The following is a 20089-nucleotide window of genomic DNA, read 5'->3' as shown; positions in this document are numbered from 1 at the left end:
GAATGTGAGGGTTGGTGCTGGCAGAAAAGAAGGACTTGATGGCTGCTGGTGATGGTGTGGCCATTCAGGCCAGCAGGTAGAGGTGGTTGACTGTGGTTGTTGGAAGGAAGGACTGACCATTGGACTGGATGATGCTAGGATGGTCGAGACTGCAGTAGCGGCGGTTGTCTGTTTTTGTTGATGAGAGCATGGTCGGATGGAAGGATTGCTTATTTAATGTTGCTGGAGATGTATGGAGATGGTGGCAGATGTATCAAATGTGAAATAGTTTATGATCTTCAGTTGGCTGTCTTCACTATTGTGTCAATGTTGTTTGTTGTTTACTGTTATATGTTCTGCTTATGTAATGTTATTTGTGCATGAGCTTGGAGGAACGTAATTTGGTTCAGCTGTATTGGTATGGTTGAATGACAATTGTACTTCACCGTAAAGACAATACAGAAAGTTTCCTAGTACAGACAGTGTGTCCGGCCTAGCCTATAAAGTAATTTAATTTCAGATATTTTCCTAAAGTTTACTGGACTGAGGTTAACCTTCAGGTTTCCTCTGTTAAAATTTACATTTAAACAGTTTCAATATGTGCATGTACATTTCTATCCTCTCTAGCAGAGCACACCATGGATGCATTCCAAACACACAAACCCTTTATAAAATATCTTTTCAACACACATCTGTACAAACCAGTTGTATATACGTCTGACATACAGTTCTAATACAGTTGTAAAACAAGCATCTTATATAAATCATGTTGATATTCACAAATGGCATATAATTATTTACAAAATTCCAGCTGGCTGTGCTGGCAGTGTCTCCTTTCATCACACTTCTCTCCCCGACAACTCAAACTGATTCAAGTGACCCTTGAAATGTTATTTGAGAGGAATGAGCCTGTCTGGGAATACATTACCCTATTCCCTGTTTTGAAATTCCAGCTGCCTTGGCATTGCTGACCCCAGTACAGTGCTGCATTGTCCAATCATATGGCTCCATCATAGTAATTTGGGATTTTGCTGGCTGGCTTCCTTTAGCCATAGATCCTCCTCAGACTACTCCTGCCGCCTACTGCAAATATTCAGCACCAGGCCCTCCCTATCATGGTAATGTTTCATCATGTTAACATGGTACAGTATATGCCTCTGCCTCCTGCCTAGCAGTTCTACCATGTAGTTAACATCACTGATCTTCCTTACCACTTTGAAGGGTCCCTCCCTAGCTGTTTGAAGCTTGTCCTGTCTGACAGGAATGAGAAACATAACCTGCTGCCCCACAGCATACTCTCCAGCTTGAGCATTCCTTTCATACCAGACCTTTTTCTGCTGTTGGGCTTCTGCCAGGTTCTCCTGGGCCAAGCCCGTGAGTTTCCCTGAGCCTTGTCCTGTGGTGTAGAACATATGCCATAACAGACTCCTTGTGGGATTCACACTCACCCTCTCAGTCATCGTGAATCGAGTCTAGAGGTCCACTCACCCTATGCCCATACAGCAACTCAAAGGGTGAAAAACCTGTGGATTCCTGGGGCACCTGTCTGTAAGCAAACAACACATGGGGCAAATATTTGTCCCACTTCCTCTTAAACTGGTCTGCAAATGCTTGTAGCATGGTCTTTAGTGTAGAGTTTAACCTCTCCACCAGATCATTAGTCTGGGGATGGTAGGGGGTGGTCTTTAGGTGTTTCACCCCACATCACTTCCACAGACAAGCCAGCAGGTCTGACATGAAATTGGCATCTGTCAGTCAGTGTTTATTTATTTATTTATTTATTTTTAGGAAACCTACCCTATTGAAAATCAATAAAACATTTGCCACCTTTTCTGCCTTGATGGAGGACAGAGCCACCACCTCAGGGTATGTGGTAGAATACTCTGCTACCACTAGAATATACTTCTTCCCTCTGAAATGGCTCCTAAACCGCAGGCAAAAGCATCAAAGGAGCTTTGACCTTGTCTTCTGTCTTGCCTACATTTGGCACTGCTCACATGTCCTGCAGTACCCTGTTACAGCCATGGAAATCCCAGGCCAATAAAAGTTCTGCATAATACTTCTCTTCATATGCTTTATGCCCATATGACCTACAAAGGGAATGCCCTGGGCTATGGCTAGAAATGCCAGATGGTAGGCTCTGGGCACTACCAACAGCTGTATTACCTCACCCTCTAGCTCTCCTTCAGGGGTCCACTCTCTTTACAGTAATTTTTTGTCCCACTATACAGATTCCCCTTTTCCTTGAGAGTCAGGTGCCTCCATGGATACCTCCCTCAAGCCTTGTAATGTAGGGTCTAAGAGCTGAGCCAGTCTCAACTCTCTTTTTGTAACACTTCCCAACTCTCCTTCCACAGGAATTCTGGTATGTTCTGACAGTGCCTCACTGTCAGCCTGGGTACTACTACTCATCTCTGCCCTTGCCATCACTCTGTTCAAGGGAACATCAGTACCCACCAGCAGCTGTGGCTCGCCTTCAGTCTCACTGCTACATTGTAACTCCCTCTCTGAAGTTACCACTTCACCAGTCCTGGCTTCAAGTGTGTGGTCTGTCTCGGTCCCCCCAGGCTACCAGACCCACATACCTGTCTTCAAGCCTTACTGTGTGTAACTGCATGCTTACAAGGTACTGCATTATCAAAACCATTCCCTATCAGGTCTTCTGTAGGGTTATCCTCAAACACACCTACTTGCTTGCTTCCTTTTCCACCCTCCCAGTCAAGGTGAACCCTAGCCAAAGGTATTTGTCATGGGGTCCCTCCTAAAGTTCTGACTGGTGTGGACTGCCCAAGCAAGTAGTGCTTCTCTTTAACCATTGCAGCCTTCACAATGGTTAGGTCATATGCTGTCTCTCTCTTAGCAGTGGCCTGTTTCCTGTCTACTAAGATAGAATATAACCTCTTGTGGTAGTTTGGTACCCTTGTTGTCTCCAGGGAACTTACTGCTGGCATTCTGTCATTCCCACTTGCTGGCTCCCCTACCTTTTGTTCCCCATCTTACCTCCATGAACATCTGTATGCTACATGGTCTTACTAGTTACATTTAAAACATTTAACCCTTGATCCTGGCCATGTACCTGAAGTAGTGGCTTTCCCCTGTTACTGGCGGACTCTGTTAGGGTGGTTTAGTCTGCCCACCATGGGTTCCCTTATACCCATGTCCAGCACTGGGTATCCTTTTCCTGTACATAGATGCCCTGCTTGCTTTAGGTATAGGTCGTCCTTTTCCCCCAACTCATCTGCGGTATTTTATTCCCTATCTGCCAACCAAGTTTTCACGTCCTCAGGCAAAGTGCTAAGGGTTTGTTCCCTCACCAAAAGGTCTGTCAGCCCTTCAGAAGTGGTGACCTGACACCCACTCACCCACCTATGAAAATAATTGCTAAACTCAGCAATATATACGCACACTTTCATCTGCCTTGTGCCTATGCTGACGAAAATTTTTTTCTCTAAGCTTCAGGTGTTAACTTAAAACACTCTAATAAACAATTTTTAACTGTATTATAATTTAAGCAATCATTATCAGGCAAGTTAGAAACCGCAGTTATAGCTTTACTATGGAGTAAGAGTTCAGGAACCATACCCAGAGCCCTAGGGCATTATTATACTGTTTACATAACCCTTTCAAACATATGAATAAAACTTATCAAAATGATCACCATTTGTAAATTGTGGAAGAAATTCAGTGACCTTCATTGCTCCTGTAGTTCGGTTATTCCCTTCCCCATTACGACCATGACCCTGCACTGGACCAGTAATCAATTAGCCTTAATCCTCACCATTGGCAACAGTGGGGGATGTAGACTGGGAGGATAAGTACACACACACACACACACACACACACACACACACACACTATTTCCAGATGCAGCTTTCTGCATCAAGTGCATTTTCCCTTAAAAGCACACAGAGAACACGGTCACTCCGGGGCTGATTTCTCCCTCTTTCTATAGATCCCCAGTAAGACACCCCACTGACACAGCTATAAAGTTGAGTCCTTAGCCAGGGTTTCAAGCGAAGTCTTCCAACACTCTCACTGTTGGAGATGTGATGGGGAAGAAAGATGTAACCGGGAACATATGAACTGATGTTGTCGGTCTTCACTTAGTCTTTGACAGTGGTTTGGTTCCGAACCTTAAAACTGAGACGGCGATTTACTTCAGCTTGCACTCTCCAAACTCTTGAACCAGGCTCTACCCATAATGCCACCACAATGACAAAACGGAAAAAAATGCTCAAATATTATAAACCAGCAAATAACCAATAAAGCAGTCTAGAGAGGCAATTTCACTGCTTCCCGATTTGAAGTTAAGATCAACTAAACTATAAGTCTAGCGAGTTATATTACATCATAGAATACAATGAAGTTATGAAATGTATGTTATAGAGTTATTATATTTGTATTTATTGCATTTCTTGACATATGAATGAATGGTTCATATGAAATATTTAGTTCATATGTTTTTATGTTTAGTAGTAGATTGATAGTTATTTTTTTTTTTTTTTGTGAAATTAAATTTTGACAATAGATGGCGATATTTATTTGTTGAATTCTATCAGGGTATGAAAGTAATTTTAATGTATTTTGAAGGAATATATTATAAAGTTTTTTAAGGTAATATTAGTATTCTATAGGATATTTTATATTAATTTTGAAATAAATATGTTTAGTTTTTTTTAACTGTAAATGCTCTGAATTATTTTAAAAATGGAGTCAATTTAATTATTTGTTTTATTGAATGTGTTAATTGATTAGAATAAGTATAAAAAGTTGGGTATTATTCGGGTATGCATCTCCATCTGAGGAAGTCTTCGCAGACGAAAACGCATTGTAGTAGTGAATTGCGTTAATGTTCTAGTGAATTTTTGGACTGAAAAGTTATTTGTGTTTGTGCATATTGGAACTGTGGACTGAATATGTTCTGGTGATTTATGGACTGCAAAGTTACGTATGTTCGTGTATTTTGGAACTGTGGGCTGAAAAGTCAATTTTGGAATAAAGTTCGTGCTGAAGTACGTCTCAGTACTTTTGCCTCTCTAGACTGCTTTATTGGTAATCTACTCATAATGCTCCTCACAGACATTACACGAGATCTCGTTTGCCGCATTGCAGACCGGATGCGTTCGTTCACTGTCTCGAGCCTTGGCTTAGTTTGTGAGTAATTTCAAATTTTTTTTTCAAACTTTATTTCTGAAGTTTCTTTTTTTTTTCTTTTTTTTTTTAAAACTTGTATTTCTACCCGCTCTTCCCTGTTCTTTATTCTAGCTGGTTTCGATCCAACTCCCCTCTACCATTGGTAGACTGTCAAGTACTATTGTTGGTAACCCCTTTCACTTTTGCTAATTACCTTTAAAGCTAGCTAGTCTATCATACCAATGCTAGTATTTTTCGTTCTACTTTCTATTTAAAAAAAAAATCTTGCTTTATCTATATTTCTTTCATGTGTGACTGTTTGAACCTGTTATGGGGAACAACAGGAGAAACTTTCTCCTTCTAAACCCTCTAAGGGCACCTCCAGACTCAAAAGGTGTAAGAAAAGTGATTGCAAAATGTTCAATTCAGACGGGTATACCCTGTATGTGTATTGCCTTGGTAAAATACATTTGCAAGAGAAATGTGTGATTTTTCATGGGTTTTCTACCCGTACTTTAACGGAAATAATAAACAAATTAATATTAAATTAAAACTACATTTGAAGAGGCCATTTCTGAGTCCAGAGAGAAAGCTGGTACTTCATCTTTCTCTTCTTCTCCCACCTCAAAGAAAAGGCCTTCCTTGGTCCCAAAGTCCTCAGAACTGTCAAGGAAAATACTTAGACCTTCCTCGGTACCGAGGAGTTCATCTGCACAGGAGAATTTGTCTACACCAGTTACTGCTACTACCACTACATTGGCTTCAGAGCTGACAGCTTCCTCTTCGGTACCTAATGATATATGGGTACCGAAGCAATTGGGGCTGCCTCCTCTTCCAACAGCATCATACTCCCCATCTGTGTGCCCGTTTTTAAAGACACTCCTTTTGTGGAAGTGAGACCTCCAAAATCTATTTCCACTGCATCTGTTCGTTCTACTAAGAGGCGGTCAGAGACCGACATTATGACACTGGTGGATCAGCTACTGGTGGTGAGGGGATTGCCCTATGTCCGAGGCATACTAGCGCCAGAACTGTTCATCCTATGGCACCTCCATATCCTCTTCCTCCAACTCTTGTTGAGCCTTTGGAGTCCCTGATCCCAACTTTCCCAGCCCCAACTGTCTCTGTTCAGGTAGCATCTTCATCCAGGTTTTACTCAAGATTCTTTAGTGCCTCAGAAAACAGGGGACTGGAGACTCATCTTGGATCTCAGCCAATTCAACAAGGCAGTTCAACAAACTAAATTCCAGATGGCCGTGGTTCAATCGATACTTCCATTCCTGGAAAAAAACGAGTGGATGTGCTCTAACTGCCTCCAAGATGCTTATTACCACATAAAAATGGAAGAGAGCTCCAGGAGGTTTTTGCACTTCCGGCTGGGAGCCTGTCATTTTCAATTCAGAGTACTGCCCTTTGGACTCACCACAGCCGTCGGGGTGTTTACCAAATGCATGGCAGTGGTAGCAGCTCATCTAAGACTGCAAGGGTTCCGAGTATTTTCATAACTCGATGACTAGCTCCTCACCACTGCCACCAGGCATCGATTAGAACAGGCAAGAGATTACACCATACGTCTCTGTGCATAACCATAAACTCTGAAAAGTCCACACTTCATCCCACTCAAAAACTGGACTTCACTGGAGCCCACTTAGACACTGCCTTGGGAATTGCATCTTTCCCTCCAGAAAGGCTACAATACATAAGATCTCAGGTTGGTCATTTGCTACACAATGATAAGGTCCCAGCAAAATTAATTCTTCAAACCTTAGGCTCCATGGTAGCAGCAATCACTCTAGTCCCCTTGGCAAGATGTCACATGCGCGGATATGGCAATGGCTACTAGCTTCCCAATGGTCTCTCATTTACCTACCAATGTCTCAACTAATTCTGATCACCAAACATTGCAAGCATGACCTGTTGTGGTGGCTACACTCCAGCCAGATTTTCGTGGGTCATCCTTTCATTCTCCCCCAGCCCCAAGCCACAGTGACCACAGATGTCTCCCAGACTGAGTGGGGGGATTTTATCTGGGAAGGACATTCCAAGGCATGTGGTCACAATTGGAGGCTACCTTGCACATCAGTGTACTAGAGATGAGGGCATTGCTGTTAGCATTGCAAGCAATCCAGGATATCTTCCCTCAAGGAACAGTAGTGATTCAGACAGACACCATGTCAGTAGTCTGGTACATAAAAAAACAAGGGGGAACCAAATCTTAACCATTGTGTCGAGAAGCACTCAGAGTTTGGCAATGGGCAATTTCTTCCATCTGCTTTCTTATAGCAATGCGCATTCCGGGGAGTTCCAATATGATAGTGGACAAATTGAGCAGAACTATCCTCTTGCCTCATTTATTTTATTTATTTATTTGTAGTTGCTTTACCAGGATAGTCCATTGGGCCAAGAAGAACCCATTTTCAATGGAGTCCTGAGGAGAAAAGCACCAAAAAATACAAAGTTACACACGTTTACATTTACATTTGAATTGAAGAGTTATAATAAAAATTATAGCTCACAGCAGGTAGCCATACTTATAATGACAATTATAGGTCAGAGTGGGTAGTAATACTAAATACAATCAATTCAATATAAGATACATTTGGATATGAAGTTAAAAGAAAAAATATCATGCTGCAATAGTTACCAAAAAAAGTAATGCCAACTAGGCCAGAGTGTGAATTGGAGGAAATGGAATTATGTAGGGTGGACTCATGAGTGGTCTCTCAATCCAGCAGTGGCGAACAACATTTTTCACCATTGGGGCCAGCCTTGCTGTGATCTCTTTGCTTTTCCTCTAAACAAGTGCAGAAGTTACTTTGCTGTAATCCCCCCTCAGGGGAGTCACCCAGAGATGCCCTTCTCCATGCTTGGCCTCCCGGTCTGCTTTGTCTTTCCCCCAATTCCTTTCATTTCACAGTTCCTGAAGAAAGTCAAAAGGACAGAGAATTCTATAATACTCATTGCCCCTTTCTGGCCTCGACAAGTTTGGTTTCCCTTCCTGTCACCCCATTTGATTAGGAAACCATGAATTCTGGAACCCAGTTCCTTATAGGTTCATAGGTTAGTACTAGTCTAACTGCCCTCGTGGGCCATTTTCAGCCTAGCCAATTACCCCATGAGAGAATCAAACCCTGCACCTTATGTTTGTAAGGTAAACACCTTAACCATTATGCCAACCTCCCACCCACATCTGCTGTCGCATCCAAAGTTCATGGTGCATCTGAATCTCCAAAACTTCAAGCTCAATGTGTGGTTTCTCCAGTTCCCATGATTGCCAGGCATCCTCCTCTTTCCTCACCTGTCTGACAAATTATTATCGCTCACCATAAATTGTCTACAAGGAAATTATACCAAAGCAAATGGGAAAAATTTGCTAGATGCATTCTAGACAATTGAATACGTCCATATTCAAGTCCTATCCACAAAGTATTACACTTTTTAGCCTTACTTTACCAGTCGAGTTCCTCTACGTCAGTGATTTAAGTGCATCTAGCTGCAATCTCAAACTTCCATACAGGACTGTAAGGTGCTCCTCTGATGCCACACAAACTGTGTAAAGCATACCAAAAAGGACTTCTAATGCTATTGACCTCCATTCAAAGAACCTCTCCCTCCTTGAGATTTAACTATGGTCCTTCAGGCCTTGACTTAGAACCCCTTTGAACCATCGTCAACTTGTGACAATATCTGTCCTGGAAAACCCTATTTTTGGTGGCTATGACTTCTGAGTTTCAGAACTTCAGGCCCTGTTGTGCCAATCTTTACACTTAATTTTTCATAAAGATAGGGTTGCACTTTGAACCAATCCTTCCTTTTTGCCCAAGGTTCTATCCAAATCTAATATTAATCAGACTTTACAGCTACCAGTCTTTTTCCCAAATTTTTTGAACAAGGGAGAATATGCTGTCCATCTTCTTGATGTACACAGGCAACTACATTTTCATCTTCTCTGGACTAAAGTATTTAGAAAATCAAACAAACTTTGTGTGGCATTTTCTTCTCACCATCTAGGTAACCCAGTTTCTAAGGTTACCTGGGCCAAGTGGCTTAGAGCCTGCATCACCTTAACTTATCACTCTAAATGACTCTAGCTCACAAAAGCAGTTCAGGCTCATTCTACAAGAGTAGTAGCTACTTCTGCAGTCTTTAATGCCAGAGCTTCTTTAGATGACATTTGTGCAGCAGCCACTTGGTCTTTTCATCATACCTTCATCACTCATTACAAATTAGATCAGGTCTCAGGGGGAATGAGTATCTTTTGGCTCTGTGGTGCTTAGGAATATTCTTCCATGAGACCTCCTGAGGTTATAGTAGCTGGGGAACTCTGTCCCACTGTCAAGGATTGAGTGAAGATTGACAACATTGGATAACAAAGTTGTGTCTTACCATAACATTCCATCTGTGTTGTTGATCTTCACCAATCCTGGACATCCCCACCCTCCATCCCCCATCCTGAGACTCTTAGTAGACTGAATTTATACTTTAGCTAGCTTTCCTTTAAGGACTCCTATTTGGCCTCAATTAATGTAATTATCACGTATTTTGTCCTCTCACTTCTGACTGCCACTCATTGACAAACTCAATCTGAGGTAATCTCTGTGAGGAGCATTATGTGTAGAGCCTGGATCGAGAGTTTGGAGAGCATGAGCTGAAGTAAATGGCCGTCTCGGTTTCGAGGTTCAGAACCAAACTCACTTTCAAGGATTGGTGACGATCGAAAAAAAGGATGGAAGGTTATGGTAAGACGCAACTTCTTTTTTTGAGAGTATAATGAGCTGGCAAATTTTAAAGTTTTCCTACAGAGTACTCTGTCAGAAATATTGAGTGAGCAAATGGCTGTATCTAAATAAATTATTTTTTGAGGTGAGACACAGGATCTGAATTGCCCAGACATTGTACGGCTTTATTAAGTTTAATTCTGTCAGCTGCCAAAAAAACAATTACTAGAAAATGGAAATCAAAGTCTAAACCGAATGTTTTAAATATTATAAAAGAACTTAGAGTGATCTTCAGAAAAGGAAAGGAGAAAATTGCATAAAAATAAATTGAAATTGTGTGAATAATGCATGCCGAATAATGTCTTGGAGGAGGAGTAAAATTTAAGGGAAGCCAGGAATTGAGCAATTTATGCAATGCTGGAGTGATAGTTGTACAAAACAAAAAATGTATAATGTTTATAACTAGGAACATGATAATATGGCTTCTTTTCCTTTATATAAATGTATGTTTATGTCTTAAGTGATAATTTAATAAAGATGATTAAAAAAATAATCTAAGGTCTGTGACCCAGAGACTAACCTCTATGTATAGGCAAAAATAATTTTTGCAAACTTGCTTCTTGTTACAATCACATAGCTAGATTTGCCACAAATTCCACCTTTAGAACGCACCACTGCACTAACACAAAAGCAACTAGGGTTTAGAGGTTTTCCCAAACTCCATTTCAAACAACTCAAAAGCTTCCACCCAGATACTGTATCAGAGAGAAAACACCTCTGAAAAAACAACATTCATCTATATTAACCTGCACCTGCAAATTTCTCACTCTCCAAGATAAAGATCTTGCCCTCAAACTACCAAGCCATTAATTTGGGATTCTCTTCTCTCTTCTTGTAGGTAAAATGTGGAACTCCACTACCTAACCTACACCCCAGAACCACCTCAGAACCCTCACTCAAAAAAAAGCAACCCAAAACTTCATCTCTCTCTCAAGTCCTAATTCCCACCACCCTTACTGTTTACCACATATACCTCTTCTATCATTACTCCACTAACCTTTTTTTCGCTTTTTAACCCGCTAATGTCCTTGTATTTTTTTTATATGTTTTTTTTTTGTTTTTTTTGTTTTTTTTTTTTTTGTTGTAATGTTCCCTTATTTCTATGTGTACTTAGAACTCAACTATCTTTGTTTTTTATTTTAATGTTCATATGTCTGTTATGGTGTTTATGCTACGCCATATCCCCGAAAGCTCCTCTCTCCCAAAACATGTATCATAAATAAATAAACAGTTATTGAGTCTGAGTTTGATTTCCCCATTAAAAAAAAAAAAAACATAAGCAAATGTGCTATAGCTATGTGAGAGTGATGTAAGTAAAAGAAAATTTTTGGCAATAAAAACATATACCATTTTGCACAGAATCCAGGCAGTTAATATTTAAATTATCTATTTTTTGTCTATTAAGACGTTTTGTAGTGATTTGCAGTTCATGTCCAGTACTTCCCTTAATGAGATAGTGATAGTAATTCCTAAATAACTGAACTCAGTAAATTCCTTCATACCTGTTAGTGTGTAACAAGTGGAATGCACTCCAACCAGTCATAAGTGGGAAAAATTCAGTTTTTGAAAAAGTAATAGATAAATCTGAGAGCTTAGCAAAAGATGTCAGAATTGCAAGCACTTTGGGATTAGCTTCTACAGGGATCCCCATCCAAATTATATCTTCTTCTTCTTCTTTTGGCTTTTTCCCGGTTAGGGGTTGCCACAGCGGATCACCTGTCCGCTCATGATTGGCAGTGGAGTTTTACAGTGTTGAGTCGCCAGCCCGGCGCCCAACCTTCCACAGAAGGCACACATACACATGCACTCACACCTAGGGCCAATTTAGAGTGTCCAATCCACCTGCAGCATGTCTTTGGGATGTGGGAGGAAACCCACGCGACCACAGGGAGGACATGCAGACTCCGCACAGAAGGCACCCCAGCCAAAGATCAAACCGGAGAGCTTCTTGCTGTGAGGCGACAATGCTAACCACTGCTCCACCATGGCCGCCCCCCATCCAAATTATATCATGGTCTGCAACCAAGAAAATAAGCTGTGAATATAAAACTGAGTTGGTATAGAATCATTTTTAAGTTCCAATTCAATAATAGTAGTGAAAGATTTTATCACCAGGGTGAACAAAATTGCATACAGTTGCAACTTTATGTAGTACCATGAGCTAAGGGAACTTTGTCAGAATGGAGCCCATTTCTACTAATCACTGCATTAGGAAACTGATATACATGTTGAATCCTGTTTATAAACTTCTCCAGAATTTCATATTTAGACAGTGTTTCCCCACATAAAACTTTATTCTACCTAACCAAATGCACTTTTAAAATCTAATAACAGAGTCACTCTATGTTTTGGAAATACTCGTGTTTAACTGCAACTATAATAGATCTGGGCCTACTATTTAACCCTTAATAAATCCTTGTTGGCTTACACTAATCAAATGTAACAATTCTTTCTAATCTAGGAGCTTTGATTTTTTTATTCATATTTTTAAACCAGATTCAAGAGGGAGATGGGTTTATACAACTTAGGTCTGTCACATCTTTACCTTTTTTATGGAGGAGAATGACTAGAGCATTGTAAGCAGAGTCATGTAGATACATGTCTGTGTCTGCCTCCCAGTGTAGTTCCAAGAAGACTGGGACTGAATAATTCTTACACTGTTTAAATCAATCAGGTGTAAGCATGTCCCAAGCCCAATCTCCTTCCTGGAGTAAGGGAAACAATTGCTGCCCCAATTTCAGAAAATGAAATAGGCTTCCGTAAATATTCTTTTCCTCCATCCATTACCCTGGACAGGTAGCAACTTAGTACCAAGACCATCAGTTTGCTTTCACTGTAGTTGACCAAGGGAACTATATGGATTAGTTAATCTAGCCTGCATTAATTGCACTATTCCCAAAGGGTCATATACCAAGTTCTTTTACCCCTTTAAACGCAACAATATGGGAGTCCCTGTTGTGCTCCATTATTCTCCAAACCATCATAGCCGCCTTTAGGCATAGGCCAACTAGGCGGCTGCCTAGGGCGCCACTCTAGTAGGGGCGCTTTTCCAGTATTTATTTGGTGCAGGTAAACCAGGATGGGGCACCGGGTGATGTGGTGGGGTGTGCCGTGGAGCCCTTTTGCCTAGGACACCAGTTGATCTAAGGCCGCTCCTGCAAACCATACCTCTCAACAGTCCAGATTTTAGTCTCGTATTATCAGTCTGTTCCTCTTAAAATTTTTGGTTTTCTGCTAAATCATTAAGGACTAAGTATCAGGAAATCATGGCACACGTGAGCTTCAGACTTTATACCCTTCAAGATAACTCATTCTAATGCAAAACCTGTAATTCTCACAACTTTCTAAGTTTATAAAAGCAATATTTTAAATTGTTTCTATTTTAGGCCTTTGTCTTGCCATTATTTATGGCATTGTCCAGATTTCTTGCTCTAAGAGGTTGTGAACTATGCTCCAATCACATAACCTTATAGATATAATCTCTCTGGCTTAACTAAATGACCAAATTCTTTCCCATCTTTCTTTCATCCATGCAGATTGTATAGACTTGTACTCTTGCTTCAGTACTTTTAAGTTATTCCTATGTAAAACACTCTTATACTCTGCATAGCTTAGTTTGCGTTCCTCCTACATAGTATAAGATTTCAACTAAAATCTTCCTTCTGTTAGAAGTGCACCTCTTCAAATCAACTAATTACCATTTCACCTTATTTTTAAAGAATTGCTTGTAGTTTTCCAGTTCATACTATAGCCCCCATGAATTACAGTATTTTCTGAGCCAGCTCTAAAAATTATGATGCTTATCTTGATCCTTGAAAATTAAGGGTTCTACTTTCAAAAAATGCAGACATGAGCGAGCAAAACCTAACATTTCTATCAAAACAAGTCTATGATCAGAAAGATGTTCTGTTAAGTATAAAACCTGTGCAAATTGTCCTAACATGTCTCTCTTAATCAACCAGAAGTCCATCCCAGTGGCCATAGATTTGTGGTGTCCAAAGAAAGTAAAATATCACCTTCTAGGATTCCTAGCTCTACAAATATCTATGAGGTCTAATTCCTAGATAGTGTTTTAAGCCAACTGCAAGGTTCATGGATAAGTACTAAACTGACTGCCTTGTGGGCCATTTTTTTAAGCCTAGCCAATTGCCCCATGTGGGTTTCAAACTCTGCACCTTGTGTTTGTAAGATAAACACCTTAATCATTATGCCCTTGTGTCTGTAAGGTAAACACCTTAACCATTATGCCAACCTCTCTCAAAATGATTGCTTAATTTCCCTTCCCTTTATTCAAACCCCACACCTACTACACATAAGGCCGTGACTCTAACCACTTGGCTACGTGGGCAGGCATATTTTTTCAAGTGTCAAACTTGTTTAGCAAAGGATCTAATACAAAGATAACCCCCCCCCCCAACAATAATCTTACCCTCCCCTTAACCCATGCTTACAATTCCTTGAAAAAAATCACATATGTGATTCTCTTGGTCAGAACTGTGTCCATAAATTTTATCAAAACAATTACATCATGTTTTAACTTTAAGAGCAGCCCATCTACCACGTTTGTCATTTTTCTCAGCAGTGAGCAACCAGATATTTTTGGATCAGAACCACAATACCCATTATTTTTAAAAAAAAAAAAAAAAAAAAAACAGCAGCATTTAGTCTACCAAATTTACCTATCACTGCTTTCCATTTTCAAGGTGTACTCGGACATCTCTAATGCCAAGTAATTAACCTGCTGTGATTTTGCATTGAGCTATCCATTTTACCTGACATACTAGCCTGTCCTATACATTAGCAAGAGAAGATCTGTGGCAGTGTAACATCTGCACCCTTCCAGTAAACAGCCACAATAAACTAAAAATATAGTGACAATAGAAAGGAAGAAAAAAGAAAATAAGATTTATTTATTTATTTTATTTTACATTTGTTTACTGGGAAAGTCTGACTGGATATATGTCCATTTCAGTGGAGGCCCCGGGAGAAAAACTCCAGAAAGCAGAGTACAAATACATTAGGAACAATAGAAACATTTAGAGATAAGTATAATATGCAGTTTTCAGTAGGGTTACAAACTTAGATAAAACATAGTAGACAATATCAAAATCATGCGGCTTCAGTTTCATACAGTAATACACACAGTTATGGGCCAAGTCCCATCAAGAATTGGGTCTATATTACAAGATCAAAAGCCCATTTCAATAAACACCACAACACCGACACACAAAGCCTGAACTGCAAATACGCCAAACCCCCTAAACCACGAAATTTCAAATCTCGAATCGTCCTAGTCGGCCAACACCACTGTGCGCTACATACTACATACCCAAACATAATAAGTAAAACACGTACATACACTAACCAAACCCTACTTCTTACCCTACACTAAACCTTATATACATTACTATCTATGCACTTACCTTAACCCGCACCCTAACCCTAAGGTCCGTAACTATCGCACACTTACCTTACGGAGCTATACCATAGACGGGCCAACCATGACACTTTGACATTTCATGTTTCTTGGTTTTGAATGTTCGCCGTTACCGTAGTTCGCGCTGTACGTGTCAGTGTTGTGATGTTTGCTGAAACGGGTTTTCGATGTCGTAATATAGACCCCAAGAATTCATACACTTATTAGAGTATATGATTGAAATGCTTAGGGCGAGTTTGCAGGAACAGCGGGTGGTGATTAGGCGGAGTTTAAGCAGGAACATTGCCAATGCTGTTGGAAGTGTAGTTTGAAGCTTTTTTTGAACTGGGTTAAGGAGGATTGGTGAGTAAGTTCGGCAGGTAGCATATTCCAAGTTTTGCCTACTGAGTTGGTGAATAGAATCCCCAGCCACATTTATGCTCTTAGTTGTTTGTACCAGCAGTTTGTCAGCAGAGCATAGTGACCTCAGATTGCTGTATGGTTTGATGATCTTATTTAGTGCTGGTGTTTTTTCGGGTTGATATAGTAGTTTGTGGGTTATTACAAGTTGGTTGTATCGGAGAAGACTGGGCCACTCCAGCCATCCTAGTTGAGTTAGGTTGATACAATGGTGGGTCCTAGAGATAGCGCCTAGATAGAGTAGACAATCCTTAAAGAAAGTTTGCTTATGGCAGCAAGGAAATGAGTATGACAAATATATATGCACACAAACAACAGACACACACTATACCACCCAATAGTAGTGTAGATAAAACAAACTGCCTCTGCATAGAGAAAATGTGCTAAAGTGGAATATCTCAACAGATTAAACAGTTGAATTAATGAAGGCAAGAAACATTAAAGTTTGGAATAACCTCCCTGCAGATACAACAAATATTACTAACCTTCCACACTTTAAAAAATACTCAGAGTATCTATCCAGTACCTCGCTATGTTTTTGTACTAACCCAGGATAAACAATACTTCTCAATCAGAATCTACCTAATCCCATTTCATTGCTACAGCACCATATTGGAAATTCTCCTCCTAATGCTATCTCTTCTGTCATTTTTTACTAACAAACCTCTCTCTTCTTTAAGAGTATTAGCACTTTTATTGGTAACCACATACATGCTAATTGTAAAATAGCCCAAATACTAAACATCTCAATATGACTGCTATCTTCTTTCTCACTGACTACTAGCTGTATTGTAAATACTTCGACTGGCTGAAATGTATGTTATTGAATATCTCATGATGTCTATTACTTGTGTGTAAATTGTCTGTTTACTGAACTTACTTAGATGTGTTAAAACAAAATCTTTGTCTTCTGTCAGATTCGGCTTAATATGTGATCTGGTCATGCTCATGTGATCTGTTACCATTATATTAACTGTGTATGTCAGTGTTATCTTTACTTATGTGGAGCTTTTCTCCCAGGGCCTCCGCTGAAAAAGACCTGTATTCAGTCAGACCTTCCCGGTTAATAGAAGTAAAATAAATAAATTAATTAATAATTTAACAGAATTGCAATGCCTGAACAAGCTCCTGCTAGGCAGCAGTACACAACCCCATTTTTCCAGTCCAGTTTGTCGCACTTGTAAACATGCTGTATAATAAGTCCCAAGGTAGACTGGTAAGCTTTAAAATATGTACAGAAAAGAAACCCCAATACAGATGTGCCAAAACACTTTGCACTAAAAAATACAGTCATTGGAATCCCTTCTTAAATCATAACTTTGGACATTACTGCTTGATCAATTTAATTTAACCATCCACTTGTGAATGGAAAATGGAAAGCAGCATAAAAAATTATCATACTTTGCAGCCAGTCAGGTTGTAGGAGTGTAGTGCACTGACATGATTCTAAAAGACATCTCCTTAGTTGTGAATTTTTGCTCTGTCCTTGAAACTTCAAAAGGTGAAGGGTAAAGGCATGAAAACTCTTAATCCTATTCTTCGTCTTTCATGAGACAAAAAGTCATTGTGTGATAGACCAGGATCTAAGGTCCATACAGGTTTTTGCTTCTGTAGAACACTTTATAATATCGTGGGGTATCTAGGTTCATAGATGGTTACTAGGCAAATGGCCCTAGGGCCTTTACAAGCCTAGCAGTGTAAAAACCCATGTACACTGAACAGCAAAATAAAAAATAAAAATAAAAAAACACAGAAAAAGCAAAAAAACACCAACTGCAGAAGCATACAATCCAAAATTGTTCAATACTCCAGCGCCTCGACTAGCACGCCTTTCACAGAGTTAACATCACAGTAGCACAATCTACACTTAAATAACAAATATCACATCAGTAATCAATTAAAACAGTTAAACACAAACTAATAATTAACACTTAATGCAGAAAAGCCTTCCATTTCAGTTCTTTAATTAAACCTTGAGGCACCAAAATGCCAAACTTTAAAATACAGACTGCTTCTTTATATAATAGTTTATTTTTAAGTACAAAATCATTCTTAATCAGAACTTGTTCTAAAATACATGCTTTTAAAGTGATACAAGACCCCAAATGTACTACATGAAAATGTGATAATACAGGGCTATCCAAATTTTAATTCTTAATGTCTCTAACATGCTCTTGTATTCTGATTTTAAACATTCTTTTGGTTTCTCCTATATAGAAGAAACCACAAACGCATGAGAAAATAAACCACTCCCTTAGACATATAGGAGAAAATAGCTCTAGGCTGAAACAAAATTACATTTATTTTATCAAAAGTCCTGACCATATGAATACAGGTAGAGCATTTACCACAGGGAAATGTACCAGAATTTTGTAAAGGAATAGTTAAAATTTCAGTAGGCATAGAGAACAAATTGTGGACAACCATGTCTTTTATATTTCTGGCTCTCTTATAAGAAACAGTAAAGGAGTCAGATAAATTCTTAATCCCAGACTTCCCCTTATGTAAGAATGGCCAGTAATATCTTAAGATTTTTACTAACTCAGCACTATAAATATTATAAGTAGTGACAAAATATATCTTTTATCACTAGTATTCCCTGTGTGACTCCTAGATCTATTCACAGACTTCATATCATCTGCAACATTAACCACACTAGTGTTATCCCTTCTCAAGCACACCAGTTTATTCAAAGAATTAATAATTAATTCATTACTATATCCCCTTTGTTTAAAGGCTATGCAAGAATGCAAAATCTCTTCTTTGAGAGACTGAATGTTATTACACAGCCTATTTATTCTGAGTAACTCATAAGGCAAAGCCTTTAAAATATGAGGGTGGCAGCTGTTACTATCTAAAAAAAAATGAGTACCATCATCAAATGTTTTGTGAATCTTTGTAATAATCATATTATCAACAATATTTAATTCAAATTAAAAATATGTATATAAATACCTTTTTGTATACCATCAAATTGTAAGCCAAAACGGTTTTCCTAAAGAGAAGCTACAAAAGAATTCACTAGCCATGCACCACCCTTACATAAAAAAATTAAATCAATATATCTATTATAAAGAGCAACATACTTATTAAAAAAACTCTAACTTATAAAGAAACTCTAGCTCAAATAAACCCATTACCAAATTAGCATTCAAGATGCACCTATTGCTGTACCTTGCACCTGTTGATAGATGCAGTTGTTCTATTCAAAAAAGTTGTGGGTTAAACTAAAATATAACAATTCTATAACAAAAGTAATAAGTGGGCTAGTGCCTAGGAAAAAACCTAAGAGCTTCAAGTCCCACTTGATTTGTAATACTCGTATAAAGGCTCTTGACATCAAGAACCAGCCAGAAAAAACCTTCTTAGAAAATGAAAAGAATCTCTTATATAAGAGTCTAAGCCAACAACATTCCTAAGCAAATAAGTATGAAGAAATAGACCCATATTGTGTAAAAAAAAATAATTCTCAGCTGCCACAATTGGCCTTCTAGGAGGGGGAAAAACTTTCTTGTGGATTTTTGGCAGGCAGTAAAATTTTGCAAAACAACTGCCTTCCACTTTAAATTTAACTTCCACATTGTGCTTGGAAAAGTAGCCATGTCTGTAACCCTTGTGTAACAAGTCTTTAAAGCTATGTATAGCTGCATAATATTCATGTTCACTAGCCACACGATATACATTACTGTCAGAAAGATGATCCATGTTGTTGTATCTTTCGGCTTTTCCCGGTTAGGGGTCATCACAGTGGAACTCCATTCCGCTAATAATTGGCAGTAGATTTTTATGTGCCGAGTTGCCAGCCCTGATGCACAACCTTCAACGAAGGTATGCCCATTCACGCATGTCTCCAGACAGAAGACACTCTAGCTGAGAATCGAACGGGACAACGTCTTACTGTCAGGTGACAGTGCTACCGCAGCACCACCACCGATCCATACATGTTAAAATATTGCATATAGTGCAACACAACTATTTTTGACCTTTGTCTGAGGGCTTGATAGCAATATCCCTCCTAGTACTAAGACATTGCAGTGCATTCCATTCGGCCTTAGTCAAATTTATAACATACTTTTAACTTTTTCTTTTTTAAAAATATTCAAATTAACCTCAATAGCATAATTTACCATAGATGAAAATTCTTGAATGGTATTATTAACAAAAGGGGGAATGAAATTGCTACTGTGAGGTACCTTAGAAGTATCTAAAAGACAGTAAGCATTAATGTCATCATATGAATCCAGTGATGAATTACATGAGAAAAAAATCACATTCCCCATCCTCTCCATCTGTGTCAGTGGAGGGAGGATCCTCAGACACAGTCGATTTTCAAAATAATCCAACAAATGTAATTTCCTAGACA

General features: G+C 39.2%; 1 protein-coding gene across 1 annotated transcript in view; it reads left to right on the top strand.

The window, feature by feature from the left end:
• The window catches only part of MAP3K5 (mitogen-activated protein kinase kinase kinase 5), a 2923819-nt gene that overhangs the window by 2015924 nt on the left and 887806 nt on the right, over positions 1 to 20089 (top strand). The gene's annotated exons all lie outside the window — the stretch shown is intronic.

The sequence above is a fragment of the Protopterus annectens genome, chromosome 1.part1 (genome assembly GCF_019279795.1).
Source record: "Protopterus annectens isolate FY-2018-M chromosome 1.part1, PAN1.0, whole genome shotgun sequence".
Taxonomy (NCBI): Eukaryota; Metazoa; Chordata; order Ceratodontiformes; family Protopteridae; genus Protopterus; species Protopterus annectens.
Note: the sequence above shows the minus strand (reverse complement) of the source record. Positions and strands in the feature narration are given on the sequence as shown.